Below are 18,173 nucleotides of genomic sequence, written 5' to 3'. Positions count from 1 at the left end.
ATTTTCTTTGATTCTATGCAAGATGCATAGTATGTGCACTTATGGCAGAGGCCACTAGCTAGAGGTAAGAAGCAGGAACCTTTTCCCTCAGAGACACTGAGACCAATTGTGACATCTTTATTGCGCGGAGGAAAAATTACCTAATGAGCTACAAATTGGAATTCAAGCACTGGAACCTTGCTGCCCTGAGTGGCTCAGGTACCACGTGGATAAATGTAATATGTTTTTGGGCAGAGGGAATAGAGGTGAAACTTGGATTCCTTTTCGCTCTTAGTTTGCAGTTTGCCTGCTGGTGTTTTGCCCAATTGCCCATTTTCTAGCTGTGAGCCAAGACACTGAATGTGATAGACCATTCAGCTGTGGAGAGTGTCACAGATGAACCCAAGCATGCTCACCTGGCATTCACATGTCAGCACTTTAAAATAAAAGTGCTGAATAATGATTAATGTATGGATTTGTGGCTGTTTTCGTGCTATTCCTCTCAACACCCCCACCCTCAGCACAGATGTGCAGAGACTAATTTTAGACTCTCCAGTAATAAGATTTGGAGGTACTGGAGAAGGTACATGGTGTGGTAGACAGTGAGGAAGGGTGTCGTAGTTTGCAGGAAGACTTAGACAGGTTGCAAAGTTGGGCCGAGAGGTGGCGGATGGAGTTTAATGCGGAGAAGTGTGAGGTAATTCACTTTGGTAGGAATAACAGATGTGTTGAGTATAGGGCTAACGGGAGGACTTTGAGTAGTGTGGAGGAGCAGAGGGATCTAGGTGTATGTGTGCATAGATCCCTGAAGGTTGGGAATCAAGTAGATAGGGTTGTTAAGAAGGCATATGGTGTCTTGGCGTTTATTGGTAGGGGGATTGAATTTAGGAGTCGTGGCGTTATGTTGCAACTGTACACAACTCTGGTGCGGCCGCACTTGGAGTACTGTGTGCAGTTCTGGTCCCCACATTACAGGAAGGATGTGGAGGCTTTGGAGAGGGTGCAGAGGAGGTTTACCAGGATGTTGCCTGGTATGGAGGGGAGATCCTATGAGGAGAGGCTGAGGGATTTGGGATTGTTTTCGCTGGAAAGGCGGCGGCTAAGAGGGGATCTTATTGAAACATATAAGATGATTAGAGGTTTAGATAGGGTGGATAGTGATAGCCTTTTTCCTCTGATGGAGAAATCCAGCACGAGGGGGCATGGCTTTAAATTGAGGGGGGGTAGTTATAGAACCGATGTCAGGGGTAGGTTCTTTACCCAGAGGGTGGTGAGGGATTGGAATGCCCTGCCAGCATCAGTAGTAAATGCGCCTAGTTTGGGGGCGTTTAAGAGATCCGTAGATAGGTTCATGGACGAAAAGGAATTGGTTTAGGTTGGAGGGTCACAGTTTTTTTTTTAACTGGTCGGTGCAACATCGTGGGCCGAAGGGCCTGTTCTGCGCTGTAATGTTCTATGTTCTATGTTCTATGTTCTACCCCAAAGATTTTGAAGGGGATAACAGAACTGGGAAGATGCAGAAAAGGCTGAACAAGATGTAACTTTTCCCTCTTGTAAAGAGCAGGCTTAGGAGTGACCTAAAAGATCTTTAAGATGATGAAAATGTTTGAAAGAGCAAAGGCAGAGATGTTTCCACTTACTGGGAGTTCAAACAATAGGCTATAAATACATAATGGGTACTAATAAATCCAAAATAGAATTCAGTCGAAAATCTTTTGCTGAGAGAGCCATGAATGTATGTAACTTGCTACCGCAAAAAGTTGTTGAGTTAAATAGTGTAGATTTTTGTAAGGGAAAGCGACACAAGTACTTGTATGAAATAAATTGCTGGATGTGCAGATAGGGTTTGATGAAGAGTGGGAGCAGGTTTGGACGGAGTGTATGTACCTGCATGAACCTGTTGGTTGAATGGCCCTTTTTCCAAACTTGAAACGCTAACATTCCAGACAACTGAATGAAAATAAGTAAACTTTTGATGCTAAGAACATGGTTACTGTGCATTACTGTGCATATTATGGATACCATTTCAATGACAGTACAACAAGGAGACACAATTTACACTGCTCTTTTAGTTGATCTGTTAAAATACTTGGTTTTGTAATGATACATCAGTTAATTGAAACAAAGATTAACAAAAACTTGCAGTTGATTATTCACTATCCAGATATAATCTGTGATGGAAATTGAAACTGGTGTTGTTGAATTCTGAGTCATTGCAAACTTGGTGCAAACTTAATGGAAGCCTTGATAAGCTAAATGCAGCCCCAATTCAAACAGGCGGCATGGTGGCACAGTGGTTAGCACTGTTGCTTCACAGCGCCAGGGAGCCGGGTTCAATTCCCGGCTTGGGTCACTGCCTGTGTGAAATTTGCACATTCTCCCCATGTCTGTGTATGTTTCCTCCGGGTGCTCCGGTTTCCTCTCACAGTCCAAAGATGTGCGGGTTAGGTTGATTGGTCATGCTAAATTTCCCCTTAGTGTCATGGGGATTAACAGGGTAAATATGTGGAGTTATGGGAATAGATCTTGGGTGGAATTGTTGTCGGTGTACACTCGATGGGCCGAATGGCCTCTTCCTGCAGCTAAGAGACTCTTTGAAACTACACCCAAATGTTAGAACAAAGAAAATTACAGCACAGGAACAGGTCCTTCAGCCCTCAAGCCTGCACCGACCATGCTGCCCGACTTAGCTACAACTCCCTACCCTTCTAGGGACCATATCCCTCTATTCCCATCCTATTCATGTATTTGTCAAGACGCCCCTTAAAAGTCACTACCGTATCCGCTTCCACTACCTCCCCCGGCAACGAGTTCCAGGCACCCACTACTCTCTCTGAAAAAAATCTGCCTCGTACATCTCCTTTAAACCTTACCCCTCGCACCTTAAACCTGTGCCCCCTAGTAATTGACTCTTCCACCCTGGGAAAAAGCTTCTGACTATCCACTCTGTCCATGCCTCTCAAACTCTTGTAGATTTCTATCAAGTCGCCCCCTCAACCTCCATCGTTCCAGTGAGAACAAACCAAGTTTCTCCAACCTCTCCTCGTAGCTAATGCCCTCCATATCAGGCAACATCCTGGTAAATGTTTTCTGTACCCTCTCCAAAGCCTCCCCTTCCTTCTGGTAGTGTGGCGACCAGAACTGAACACTATATTCCAAGTGTGGCCTAACTAAGGTTCTATAAAGCTGCAACATGACTTGCCAATTTTTGAACTCAATGCTCCGGCCGATGAAGGCAAGCATGCCGTATGCCTTCTTGACTACCTTCTCCACTTGTGTTGCCACTTTCAGTGACCTGTGTACCTGTACACCCAGATCCCTTTGCCTATCAATACTCCTAAGGGTTCTGCCATTTACTGTATATTTCCTATCTGTATTAGACCTTCCAAAATGCATTCCCTCACATTTGTCCGGATTAAACTCTATCTGCCATCTCTCCGCCCAAGTCTCCAACCGATCTATATCCTGCTTTATCCTCTGATGGTCCTCATCGCTATATCCGCAAATCCACCAACCTTTGTGTCATCCGCAAACTTACTAATCAAACCAGTTACATTTTCCTCCAAATCATTTATAGTTTTTTATATATATATATATATTACAAACAGCAAAGGTCCCAGCACTGATCCCCGAGGAATGCCACTTGTCACAGCCCTCCATTCAGAAACACACCCTTTCACTGCTACCCTCTGTCTTCTTTGACCGTTTAGGCCGTCCTCATGTTTGCGGAACTTGGCTGTCAGTTTCTGCTCGGTGACTCTGCGCTGTCGTGTATCGTGAAGGCCGCCTTGGAGAACTTGATTTTGTAACTTGATTTTGTGTCTCTGTGCCCTGTTTGAGAGCTGATTTCCACTCCATCTGACGAAGGAGCAGCGCTCCGAAAGCTAATGGCATTTGCTACCAAATAAACCTGTTGGACTTTAATCTGGTGTTGTTAAAACTCTTACTACGTTCTTTGACCGAGCCAGTTTTGTATCCACCTTGCCAGCTCACTTCTGATCCCATGCGACTTCACTTTCTACACCAGTCTGCCATTTTAATAAAACTCCAAACAATTTAATGTTTAAAGTTTCCTGCCAATTGTTCTCCGCTCTCTTACCTGAATTTTTCTTCCATTGCGTGGCAGCTATAATGTTTCTACTTTACTCTGATCCTGAGAACTTATAGACTACACTTCCAATTTATCTTGCTGTTTTAGACCATCTATCTTTTGACATCCATTTTCCCTAATATTCCTTTCTCTGTCAATAGCTTTCTACAGACTCTCTCAATTCTTTGTACTGTGCTTCCACCATCACTTCCAGCAAGGACTATTTCTCCAGACTATCTCTTCTCTACCCCACCCCCTTCTCCCCCCCACAATCTCCCTATCCCCCCGTCACCTCAGAGTTTGTGAACTCTCTCTCATTTATGATGACTACTTTCTGCATCAAAGCTGCTGAATCCGAAACGTTGTAATTCCTTAGATAGCAGTACCTATCAGTTTCCAAGCTTCTCTCTTTCTGGCACGTGGGAACCTTCTGGTCTGAACATCAACTCCAGACTTCAGAATTTTGACCATCACTCCTATTTTCTTAGCAGCAGCACCCTGAGAGAGATGAAGGGCGGCACGGTAGCACAGTGGTTAGCACTGCTGCTTCACAGCTCCAGGGACCTGGGTTCGATTCCCGGCCTGGGTCACTGTGTGGAGTTTGCACATTCTCCTCGTGTCTGCGTGGGTTTCCTCCGAGTACTCCAATTTCCTCCCACAATCCAAAGATGTGCGGGTTAGGTTGATTGGCCGTGCTAAAATTGCCACTGAGTATCCTGAGATGCGTAGGTTAGAGGGTAAATATGAGGGTATGGTCTGGGTGGGACTGTGGTCGGTGCAGACTCGATGGGCCGAATGGCCTCTTTCTGCACTGTAGGGTTTCTATGATTCATGTCAGCATATTGGCTTACCTACTCTGGCGATGATGCACCATGATTTCTCCCAATTTAAGTTCTAATTTCAGGGTTTTTTGTATGTTCTTGACTTTCATTTGAATCTGTTAACTTAATTTTGAAGGTCTCCTGGATCTTAAGTCCTTTTACTGTCTTGCTTAGCTGGTTTGGAACATAAGAACTAGGAGCAGGAGTAGGCCATCTGGCCCTTCGAGCCTGCTCTGCCATTCAATAAGATCATGGCTGATCTTTTTGTGGACTCAGCTCCACTTACCCGCCTGCTCACCATACCCTTAATTCCTTTACTGTTCAAAAATGTATCTATCCTTGCCTTAAAAACATTCAATGAGGTAGCCTCAACTGCTTCACTGGGCAGGGAATTCCACAGATTCACAACCCTTTGTGTGAAGAAGTTCCTCCTCAACTCAGTCCTAAATCTGCTCCCCCTTATTTTGATGCTATGCCCCCTAGTTCTAGTTTCACCTGCCAGTGGAAATAACTTCCCTGCTTCTATCTTATCTATTCCCTTCATAATCTTATATGTTTTTATAAGATCTCCCCTAATTCTTCTGAATTCCAATGAGTATAGCCCCAGTCTACTCAATCTCTCCTCATAAGCCAACCCTCTCAACTCCGGAATCAACCTCGTGAATCTCCTCTGCACCCCCTCCAGTGCCAGTATATCCTTTCTCAAGTAAGGAGACCAAAACTGTACACAGTACTCCAGGTGTGGCCTCACCAGCACCTTATACAGCTGCAACATAACCTCGCTGTTTTTAAACTCCATCCCTCTAGCAATGAAGGACAAAATTCCATTTGCCTTCTTAATTACCTGCTGCACCTGCAAACCAACTCCTTGTGATTCTTGCACAAGGACACCCAGGTCCCTCTGCACAGCAGCATGCTGCAATTTTTTACCATTTAAATAATAGTCCATTTTGCTGTTATTCCTACCAAAATGCACTGTTTTTCACTGTTCTGTTGAATTGAACTTTGCATTTCACATTCTAACTTCACCTTGGTAGCACAGTGGTTAGCACCCGGATTCCTGCTGCCTCTCAGCACCAGGGGTCCGGATTCAATTCCTGGCGTGGTCACTGTCTGTGCAGACTCTGCAAGTTCTCACTGTGACTCCCTGGGTTTCCTCTGGTTGCTCTGGTTTCCTCCCACAGTCTGAAAGATGTGCTGGTTAGGTGCATTGGCCATGCTAAATTCTCCCTCAGTGTACCCAAACAGGAGCCAGAGTGTGCCCAAACAGGCGCCAGAGTGTGGCGACTAGGGGATTTTCACAGTGACTTCATTGCAGTGTTAATGTAAGCCTACTTGCAACACTAATAAATAAACTTTAAACCTCGTTTCCAGCTGGTGATGCAGACCAATGATTTTTTTTAATGGGGGTTAGAATTCCTCACTCTTGACTCCTAGTGTTCTGGATCTTTTATTTTCCTCTTTACAATCCCTGCAGTTTACAGTCATATACAGGATTTACAATCAAACAGTCCATGATTTTTTTCCAGATTTTGACTGACCTGTGTATCTTCCTTCTGATCCCTATTTGTTTGTTCCCCTGTATAGGTAGCTCGGAATGGGCTGTCTCTTGATTTGGTTGATCAGTGGGAATTGACTTTAAATGCTCTGCTCTGCACCTGTACATATGAAATGGATAACATTCATGTATTCACTAACTACTCCAGCATTAAGGCAACCTATTTCAAGATGCAAATTTGGGGCTCTGAAAGGCACATTTAGAACTGATAAAGGATTACACACGGGGTGGCTAGCAATTGACTGGGGTTATAAGGAAAGAATGACAGAGACCAGACATTAGGTAATATAATGAAAATTGGATAAGATCAAATCGGCCAAAGGGCTGGTGTCCAATGAAGTGAATCGAGGACAATGTGGACATCTGGCACATTAAATTCAGATTATATTTTGCAAAAGGATGACAGTTCCATCAGGTGAGCAGGAAATTCAATTATCATGGACCTCATGCTTAAAAAACAGGTGTCTTACTTTGGATTAATTTTCCTGTTATAGTTTTTCAGCAGTTTTATCTAACTGGTGCACTTTCTTCAGACAACGGAAGGTCCTGTGTACTCAGATGTCCTACTGGGCCATCGGATAGTTCAAGAGTAGTTTGCAAACAATCGAAAAAGCTGGCTGTACTGTTTTCAGAGTTGTCATTCAGGCACTTGTCATAAATGAGCTGTTGTTAAGTAATGTTGTCTTTTGTAGATTGAAATAAAAGGAATGTTTTCTGTTTCAGAAATGATGGTAGAGCTCTGTAAATCTTCACCTCTTGTGAAATGCCATATTTGTCACAATGATCACACAAGCACAGGCATGCATGCACACTAACAGCGTTTTTGAACCCTCTTGGAGGTACCACTCACAGCTTAATTTGGGCAAGAATAGGTCAATTCTACTGTCAAGGAGAAAGTGAATTATCTCCAATCAAATCTATGCACTCTTTCTATTCTCAGATCTTCCACTCTACTTATGCAGACTAGTTTTCCCTTCTTATCAATTCATGCATCATGGCTCACTGTGAGCTGCCCTTTTGTCTGTCTAAAACTTCTAGGATGGTGAACCATTGTGTTGGTAGGATAGGTATAATGTTTGGTGTTAGGCATGTTGTCACTTCTCCACAGGGTTTGCTAGGGTGGTCTCGGGATCTGGAAGGCTGAAGAAGTTCTACAGAGACACAAATGACTGATTGAAAGGAACTGAGAACTGTCGTACTGACAGGTTTAAGCACAGCAATTCCAGCCAGCAGTATATTGTTCAGCCTTGTTCTGGAAGGAGTCATGGACATTGTCTACTCTTGTAAAGGGTTGTAATTGCTGTGGAGGTTTCCCCTGCCCCATTAACAAGTGCTGCCTTCTGTTATGTAAGAATGGGATGAGTGACATTAAAGAAACCTGTGTCAGAAAGGACAATTAACGAAAGGAAAATCTAGTCTATGCAGGTGAGGAGCCATTAAAACTTGGGTGTATCAAGCAGCAGACATATTTGGACTGTGAATGAATGATAACTAAAAGCGAATTTAGAGGAGTGAGATTTTCAAGACAGGCAAAACAAAGATTGCAAAGGACAGAATCTATTGAGCTGCACACTGCTCCACACCAAGGTGTTGATTAATTAGCCGAACAATACTGTATATTACTTGGTCCCTTCTACTGAGTTCATTGAACTCCTTTCAGTTTGTGTGTTTTGGTTGGTACAGCTGGAGTTAAGTTTCTTTGCTATCCACTGCCAAAATATGGTGTACAGCTGTTTTTGAAACATTTCTGCCTGAGGCATTCTGTGCCTCTCCATAGCAGCACATTTGTGCTCACCTCATAATACTGTAGTGCTTTCTGAACTGTTACCATCTTATCCTGCTAGAGAAGCAGACTAGCAATTTAAAGGATTGACCTTGAAAAACAGTAAGAGCACAGGCCCTCTTACAGATGGACTATAAACACAGTCATGTACTGCCCATATCCCAAGAGTGAAGGCAGTTTGTGCACAGTGACCGGATGAGCAATTTTAGAATAATAGTGCAACATTCTCTTTATTGGATCATGTGATGATTAATATACAAATAAGTAAACAATCTCAGTGAAATTTTGTAAATATCAGGACATCAAATGTAAAGACCATCCACTTCCAGTTCAGACACTGTGTACACAGGGTACAAAAGGACCCAGGCTCATTTTGTTTTCCCAGATCTTCAGTAGCTATAACCCCATAATGCTACCATCCTAATTAATTGCATAATTTTACAACTATTCTGTGCATTTATTGCATTTTAAAGTTTGAAATTTACTTTTCAATAACTTTTCAGTTCATAAGACCCTAAGAAACAGGAGAGGAATCGGCCATTTGGCCTCTTGAACCTGCTCCATCATTCAGTAAGATTGTGACTGATCAGATTGTAGGCTAAATTCTTCCCTACCTGTCCCTTATAATCCTAAACTTCCTTGTCAACAAGACAAGAATCTGTTTAACTCTGCTGTAAGAATTCAATATATTCAATGAGTCGCCACTGCTCTCTGGGAAAGAGAACTGTAAAGATTAACAACCCTCTCAGAAGAAATTCCTCCTCACCTCCCCCTTGAATGGAGACCCATTTTTAAACTATCCACTAGTTCGCGATTTACCCACGAGAGGAAACTTCCTCTCAGCATTTTGACTGGCAAGTCCCCCCAGAATGTTGTAAGTAAGATTTCAGTAAGATCTTCTAAACTTCAGTGAGTAGAAGCTCATCTACTCAACCTTTTCTCATAATGCAATTTCTTCCCAGCAATCAACCTAGTGAACCTTCTCTGAGCTGCTTCTAATGCAAGCATGTTCTTGTGACCAAAACGATACGCAGTATTGCATATATGGCCTCACCAATGCCCAGTACAGTTGTAACAAGACTTGTTTACTTTTAATTTCCATCAGCTTTGCAATAAAGGCCAACATTCTTTGTCTTCCAAATTACTTGCTGTACCTGCATACTAATATTTTATAATTCGGGTACAAGGACATCCAGACCCCTGTACCGCAGTCTCTCAGTATTCAAATAATCTGCTTTTCTATTCTTCCATGCAAAGTGGACAAGCTCACATTTTGCCATGCTATAATCCATCTGCCAAATTTCTACCTATTCACTTAATCTATTTGTATCGTTTAGCAGACTCTTTGTATCCTCATAACTTGCTTTCCCATCTTTCTTTGTGTCATAAACAAATTTGGCTACAATACATTTGGTCTGTTCATCCAAATCCTTAATATAGATTATAAATAATCGAGGCCCCAACATTGATCCCTGTCGTACGTCACTTGTTGCTGTTTGCCAATCTGAAAATGACCCATTTATCCCGACCCTGTTTCCTTTAGTCAGGCAATCCTCTATCCATGCTAATATAACACCGTAATCTTGTCTTGTGTAATAACTCTTTATGTGGCACCTTATTGAATGCCTTTTGGAAATCCAAATACACTACATCTACCTGTTCCCTTTATCAAAGAATATTACAATTTCCTTAAATGTAGATTTTCATGTGATAGTTTTAAGTTCATATCTCTCTTTTGCCTCTTGGTTTTCTGCTATTCTTGTCTTTTACTGTGAAGAAATGTACAAAATACTTGTTCATTCATTCAAAGTCTGTTATTTCCTTATTCCTCAATGTTAATTTCTCTAAGGGACCAGTGCTTACTTTAGCTACTCTTTTCCTTTTTTATGCAATTGTGGAAGCTTTTATGTTTTTTTATTTCTTGCTAGCTTGGGCTCATACTCTAATTTCTCTTTTTTAAGTCATCCAGTGCTGGCTTCTAAAATATTCCCAATCTTCTGGCCTACCTCTGATCTTTGCAGCATTGTATCTTTTTTCAATTTGATACATCCTTAGCTTCCTTAGTTGGCCATGAATGGTGCATCCTTCTTATGGAATCTTTTTTTCTAATGGGATATATTTCTGTTAAGAGTTACAAAATATTTTCTAAATGTCTGCCATTGTTTCTCTACCATCTCACCTTTTCACCTATTTTCCTAGTCCACTTCAGCCAACTTTGTTATATATCCTTGTAATTGTCTTTATTTAAATTTCCAACGCTAGTTTCAGACCCCAATTCCTCACACTCAAATTGACTGTGAAATTCAGCCTGTTATGATCACTCCCTAGAGGATCTTTTATTGTGAGGCCATTAATTAAATGTGTCTCATTACACATTTCCAGGACTGAAATAGCCTGTTCCCTGGTTATTTCCAGATCATATTGTTCTAAGAAACTGACCCAAATACATTTTGAACTCATCCTCCAAGCGACCTTTACCAATTGCATTTGTTCAATTTATTTGAAGGCGAAACTCATCCATGTTCATTGCTGTACCTTTCTTACAACCCCCATTATTTATTGATTAGTAGGGTGCATTAGTAGGCCTATGTGCAATACAGAATTGCATTGAACTTCAGAGCATGAAACAAACCATTAAACCCACTGGTCCAAATCAGTGTTTATGCTTTTTTCTTATTCATTCATGAGATGTGGGCATCACTGGCTGGGCCAGCATTTATTGCCCATCCTTATTTGCCCTTGAACAGACTGGTTTGCTAGACCATGTCAGAGAGCATTTAAAAGTCAACTACATTGCTGTGGGTCTGGAGTCACGTGTAGGCCAAACTAGGTAAGGGTGGTAGATTCTATTCCCTAAAGACTATTAGTGAACCAGATGAGTTTTCAAAACAATCCACAATGGTTTCATGGTCATCGTTAGACTTTTAATTCCAGATTTTTATTGAATTCAAATTTCACCATCTGCCGTGATATTCGAACCCAGGTCCACAGAGCATTACCCTGGGTCTTGGGATTACTAGTCCAGTGACAATGCCACTATATCATAACCCCCATTAGAATTTTCCTTTCCACTGGCAAATCATGATCATAATACAATTGAATTCCACACTAAGTTTGGCAACAGCGTACCCCAATCACAAACACAAACCTTAAACAAATTACATAGATAGGAGGAGAGAGCTGACCCAGGTTGATTGGCTAAATAGATTAAAAGGTACAGTAGTAAATAAACAGTGGGAAACATTTGAAGAAACCATTCAAAATGTCCAAAAATGCGTTCCTGTGAACAAAATCTCAGAGGAAGATCCATCCAGGGCTTATGGAAAAGTTAGTAAGGAGACTATTATATTAAAATAATGTTAAAAAGAACAATAGTAAGTCTGACGATTGGGAGTGTTTCAGAAACCAACAGAGACCACCAAAAAGTTAATAAAAAGAGCAAAAGTAGAATGAGAGTAAACCAGCCAGGGATATAACAACAAAATGTAAGGGCTATTATATGTATATAGAAAGGAAGAAAGTAGCTCAGAAGCAGAGATGGGAGAAATGATCATGAGGAATGAGAAAATGTCAGAAATGTTGAAGAAATATTTTGTCTGTCTCCACAATAGAAGACACAAACTCTACACCAGAAATAGAGAGTAACTCTGAAGGACGAATACAAGTGGGTAAATTAACACCAACAGAGAAAAAGTACTGGAGAAACACAAGGAACTAAAATCCAGCAAATCCCCAGAACCTGATCTTATGATTCTGAAAGAGGTGGATGCAGAGATATTGAATGTGCTGGCCAAGATTTTCCAAAATTCCCCAAATTGAAAGTTGCCAAATGTAACACAGCTATTTGAGAAAGGAGAGAAGAGAGAAAACTGTTTAAGGTCAATTTATTAGCCACAAGTAGGCTTACATTAACACTGCAACAAAGTTACTGTGAAAATCCCCAAGTTGCCACACTCTGGCATCTGTTCGGGTACACAGAGAGAATTTAGCATGGCCAGTGCACCTAACCAGCACGTCTTTCAGGGTGTGGGAGGAAACCAGAGCATCCGGAGCAAACCTACGCAGATGCGGGGAGAACGCTCAAAGAACAAAACAATACAGCACAGGAACAGGCCCTTCGGCCCTTCAAGCCCGCGCCGCTCCCTGGTCCAAACTAGACCATTCTTTTGTATCCCTCCATTCCCACTCCGTTTATGTGGTTTACTCCGCAACGACAGTGACCCAAGCCGAGAATCGACCCCAGGTTCCTGGCGCTATGAGGCGGTAGTGCTAACCACTGTGCCATCGTACCGTCCCGGAGAATAGGACAAGGTTTAAACTGTGACGATGAAGGAGGGGGTGTTGACAAATGCTAGGAATGGTGCTGATGGCATCTATTAAGAGATCGCAATGTGTAAATGGCAGAACAAAGATGCAGATTGCCTGGTTGGGGGAGGAACAAGATGGAAAGCGAGATTTAGGAAGTGGAAAAATAAAAATAAGAATATAAAGTAATAAAAGTGGACAAATAAGATGAAAATCACGCTTTCGAAAAACAGGGAAGTTATGTTACTCTTGTACAGAACCTTGGTCAGACCACACTGGTGAACCATTTTAGAGGGCCCCTCTGAAAAGGTGGTGAAACTGTACCAGAAATGAGAGGCCATACCTATTAGGAGAATTGGGTTCTTTATGCTGAAAAAAAACTGAATAGTCTTATAAGGGCTTTAAAATCACGTAGAGGTTTGTTCAGTAAGGTAGACTTGCAGGCAACATCTATGCAGATGCTAACGACTCATTTGGTAACTTTCCATGGCATGAGGTAGTTGAGATGCATGGTGTAGATGCATTAAAGGGGAAGCTAGATAAATACGCACGGGTGAAATGGGGAACTCACTTATATACACGGTAGTTGAGGTGAATAGTATAGATGTATTTAAGAGGAAGCCAGATAAGCATATGAAATAAAAATATGTTGATGGGGTTAGATTAAGATGGGTGGGAAGAAACTCCTGTGGAGTGCAAACACTAGTATGGCCTGATTGTGAGCTGTAAATATGCTATATTACTTTGTGACTTATTCTATCCAAGGATTTTAATCGGCATTAAAAATTGACATCAATGCTAAATGCAAAACTTGTACATATTAGATTATTTGGATGTCAGACAGTGTCATAGGATTTAGTCATTTTGGCTTTCGTTCAGCAAGCCTAGATCCTTCTGGAAATGATTATATGAATTGCTGGATTACTTGGCTCAGCACTAATGCCATCTATCATAAAGTAAGACTAAGGAAACAATAAACAAAAGATATCAATTTGAAAAAACTTGGATTGTGTTAGCTTTGTACATAACGTAGAAAGGAAGCAATATGAAGACTCCTGTGATGAGTTTGTATCTAGGGTCAGTTTTTTAAAAATTTAAATACAGCCTAAAGGCAATATGCTCATTAAGAATTGAGGACTCTTCTCATTTTTTAGTATTCAGCATGATTTTGGCTTAATCTGTGGTGTGCCACCTTCAAAATTTATCTTCAGTTAATCATGCACACTTCGGCAGAATTAACTTGCTGTAAATGCCTTCTGTGATATACATTTTTATGTTTTGGTTGCCTGTTTCTGAAATGCTATAGTTTCTAAACCATTTTGAGCAGTCAGCTGATTGTTATCTAAATTATTGAAACTAACTTTGTGCATTATGGAACAATTGAAATGGCCCGCAATGTACTGTATTACCAGATGTATGTACAGAAGGAGAAGAATCTTTTTCTTAATTACTTCAAATTTTCTTCCTCATCTCCACTGGTGCCATTTGTCATTGCTGTTCTTACAAAGCCAATCTGCATTTCCATCCGAGCAGTTCTGCATTGACTCAAGAGACAAACCGCCTCGTTTCTATCCAGAATTGAGTGAAGAAGAGTGGTGCAAGTTTGTAAAGATGGCACAGTGGTTAGCACTGCTGCCTCACAGCATCAGGGACCTGGGTTCGATTCCCAGCTTGAGTCACTGTCTGTGTGGAGTCTGCACGTTCTCTCTGTGTCTGCGTGGGTTTCCTCCTGATGCTCCGGTTTCCTCCCACACTCCAAAGATGTGCACATTAGGTGGATTGGCTATGTTAAATGCAGTGTACCCGAACAGGTGCTGGAATGTGGCAACGAGGGGATTTTCATAGTGGTTTCATTGAAGTGTTGGTGTAAGCCTGCTTGTGCCTAATAAATTTTTAAAAGTACAATTATAGATTCCGCTTTTTGAAAGCTGAGTTTTGTTTTCAAAGGCAATTTGGAGCGTAGCGGTACAAATTTTTTCTTCATTCATGGGATGTGGGCATCGCTGGCAAGGCCAGCATTTATTGACCATTCTTAATTGCTTTTCATAGAATCTCTACAGTGCAGAAGGAGGTCACTCGGGCCATTGCGCTTGCACCAACAACAATCCCACCCCAGCCCTACATATTTACTCTGCTAATCCCCCTGGCACCAAGGGACAATTTAGCATGGCCAATCAACCTAACCTGCACATGTTTGGACTGTGGGAGGAAACCAGAGCACCTGGAAGAAACCCATGCAGATACAGGGAGAACTTGCAAACACTGCGCAGTCAGCCAAGGCCGAAATTGAACCCGGGTCCCTGGCTCTGTGATGCAGCAGTGCTAACCACTGTGACACTGTGCTGCCCCACCATGGCATATTAAAAATATTTTTTTCTCAATATGTTGTTTATTATGGCACACGGCACAAATATAAAGTTGCTTGTTAAAATTATTCAAAAATATTTTTTCCAAATAGTATAAGGTGTACAGAATAAATGACCAGGAAAGATCAAAGATGCAGCTTTATAGAACCTTAGTTAGGCCGCACTTGGAATATAGTGTTCAATTCTGGTCTCCACATTACCAGAAGGATGTGGAGGCTTTGGAGAGGTACAGAAAACATTTACCAGGACGTTGCCTGGTATGGAGGGCATTAGCTATGAGGAGAGGTTGGACAAACTTGGTTTGTTCTCACTGGAACGACGGAGGTTGAGGGAGACCTGATAGAAGTCTACAAGATTATGAGAGGCATGGACAGAGTGGATGATCAGAAGCTTTTTCCCAGGGTGGAAGAGTCAATTACTAGGGGGCACAGGTTTAAGGTGCGAGGGGCAGGGTTTAAAGGAGATGTACGAGGCAGATTTTTCACACAGAGTAGTGGGTGCCTGGAACACGTTGCCGGGGAAGGTAGTGGAAGCAGATATGGTAGTGACTTTTAAGGGGCGTCTTGACAAATACATGAATAGGATGGGAATAGAGAGATGTGATCCCCGGAAGGGTAGGGGGTTTTAGTTAAGTCGGGCAGCATGGTCGGTGCAGGCTTGGAGGGCTGAAGGGCCTGTTCCTGTGCTGTAATTTTCTTTGTTCTTTGTATAAAATAAGCAATTATGTTTCTGTCAAAAGAATGAAGGATATGACAAAATGTGCTTGTTGGTTTTCAGCATGGTCGCTAAAATTCTTGTGCTAAATAAATTTAGCGTTGACAATATATTGGGAAAGATCCCTTTGTCAAATCTTTTACCTTTTTTATTATTGGCTATTCAGTTGTTTTCCATGAGTCTGAAGATGGCTGATGAAGCCAAATCAGGATCTTTATGGTATGTAACAAGGGACTCCATGGAAGATGTTAGATTAAAAAGGGGTAAAACACGACAACTGAGAAAGCTGCATTAGAATGATGCCCATGCTTCTGACTAGAACCGTGATCTGCAATATTCAAACCTACCACTCTACTGATGAATTACTGGCCTCCCTCAGCTATCTTCAGTAAAAACTGATGTATAAAGTTCATCTGAAAGAATGAACTTAAAAACTTACATGTTCTGTACCAAAAAGAATGTTTTAGTGACAGTGCTTTACAAGCCTGTTCAATGCCCAAATTTTGGAATTGTCACTTGGCTTAATTGTCATATTAGTACGAATGAACTTTAAGCATGATACCATTTACACCACGATATTTTTAAATGCCAATGCATTTACTGTGTGATCTTTAACTTATTTTACATTCTTCACATCACTACCAGTCATGACAGAGTCAGTACTACTTTAGGGGATAATATTTAGAGCTCAGGATGTTTTCTCCAGTGTAAATTTTCAAAGGCTAAATATTTTTTAGAATGAAATCTTTTGTGTATAGAGCACAGTGTATTAAATATGGAAGGATAGCATATTAAATCTATATTGAAGGAGGAAAAGCATTGCTGGAAATTATTAATTTGTGTTCCTCAAATCTCAGAATTTTGTTTTTAGCCAATTAATTGTAACATGCAGAAAATTGGGCCCACCAGCAGAGAAATGAAAAGACCTGGCCCAAGTGTCAAACTTAACTCATTCATTGTCTTGTAGATCAGGTGTGATCCCACATGCAATTTGGATTAATTATTGTTTTAAATTTTAAAGGATTATTTTTTTCCCCAGTGGGCCTCTTCTGTCCCCTTGGCCAGAACTCCACCACCTCACCTGTCACAGAATCAGCGTGGGCGAGGGTCCGACAACGGAAATCTCCGTTGACCTTGGGCGGGAATTTCCGGTCTCGCCCGAGCGAGGCTGTAAAATTCCGCCCACTGACTTTCAGGCCTAGTTTCATATGAAACTGTATAAATAACATTTCTGACAGAATGACACAACGATCAGTGAATGTCCTCTTAAAATCATTACATAACAATGGTAGTCCCAGTTAAGGGATTTCTCAGTTTGTTCTTTCCATTGTGTGAGTTCTGAATTATGTTTCAATCCTAGGGGAAAGGTGGTGTGGTGGTAATGTCACTGGGGACATGGGTTCAAATTCTGCCATGGCAGCTGGTGAAATCTGAATTCAAAAAATTAAATCTGGAATATAATGCTAGTCTCAGTAAAAGTGACCATGTAAATACCATCAGTTGTTGTAAAAACCCATCTGCTGTCACTGCTGTCTTTCAGGGAAGGAAATCTGCCCCTCGTACCCTGTCTGGCTTGCATGTGATTCCAGACCCACAGCAATGCAGTTGAGTCTTAACTGCTCTCTGAAATGGCCCAGCAAGTTACTTAGTTCAAAGGCAATCGGGGATGGACAACAAATGCTAGTCCTGTCAGCGACGCCTACATCTGTGAAAGAATTTTTAAAAAATCCATAAATTGGCAATCTTACCTGAGCCTTATTTACGAGGAAATTCTAGTTCCTATAGATACATTTCATGTGTGCGTAGCAGGTGGAGACTTTGGGGGACTGCTTTAGTGCAACTGCAATGTCCTCAACTCTTCCATAATATTCAGGTAAAAATGGATGCAACTGGGCAGAGCATTATCATTCCTACTGACAATTTTTGAGTGAGAAAATATATCATGAGAGTTGTAGATTTCATGGTTTTTATCTCCACAAGCAAGATGTAGTACGCAAGAGATGTGAAACAAGTTAAACACGTACCCTCCCAGCAGTGCAGTGGTCAGCCCATTTTAGGGCATCAATTGATATAACTGCATTCCTGCATGTAGCTGAAGTACTGACTCTCAATAAGTGAGCTCTGAAGAAGAGTCATATGGACTCAAAATGTTAACTGTTTCTCTCTCCACAGATGCTGCCAGACCCACTGAACCTTTCCAGCTTTTCTGTTTTTATCTCAACTACTTTGTCATTAGAAATATGGCCTAGATTTTCCTGCCCCACCATGGCAGGTCCTGCCACGACAGATGAAACGAGCCACTCAAAAGTCCATTGACTTCAGTGGCATTGATAAATCTGGTCGGCAGGCAGGACTGGAAGGTCCTGTCCTATGTGTGGGATTCTGGACAAATTGCTACTGAATGCCATGTTAATTCTGGAAGTGCCAAGTGGAAAACATTGTGTGTGTGTCCATTAAAAACAGAATCCAATAGGGCATGGATTCTCAAACTCCAGTTCCAGAGTTCTGAGTGTTTGGCCTTTAAAGCTTTTGTAACTCAGCCTAATTTGTGCACAAG

General features: G+C 41.6%; 1 protein-coding gene across 12 annotated transcripts in view; it reads left to right on the top strand.

Moving 5' to 3' along the window:
• kmt2ca (lysine (K)-specific methyltransferase 2Ca) overlaps positions 1-18,173 on the top strand; it is a 351,109-nt gene that overhangs the window by 103,395 nt on the left and 229,541 nt on the right. The gene's annotated exons all lie outside the window — the stretch shown is intronic.

The sequence above is a fragment of the Mustelus asterias genome, chromosome 2, assembly GCF_964213995.1.
Source record: "Mustelus asterias chromosome 2, sMusAst1.hap1.1, whole genome shotgun sequence".
NCBI lineage: Eukaryota > Metazoa > Chordata > Chondrichthyes > Carcharhiniformes > Triakidae > Mustelus > Mustelus asterias.
Note: the sequence above shows the minus strand (reverse complement) of the source record. Positions and strands in the feature narration are given on the sequence as shown.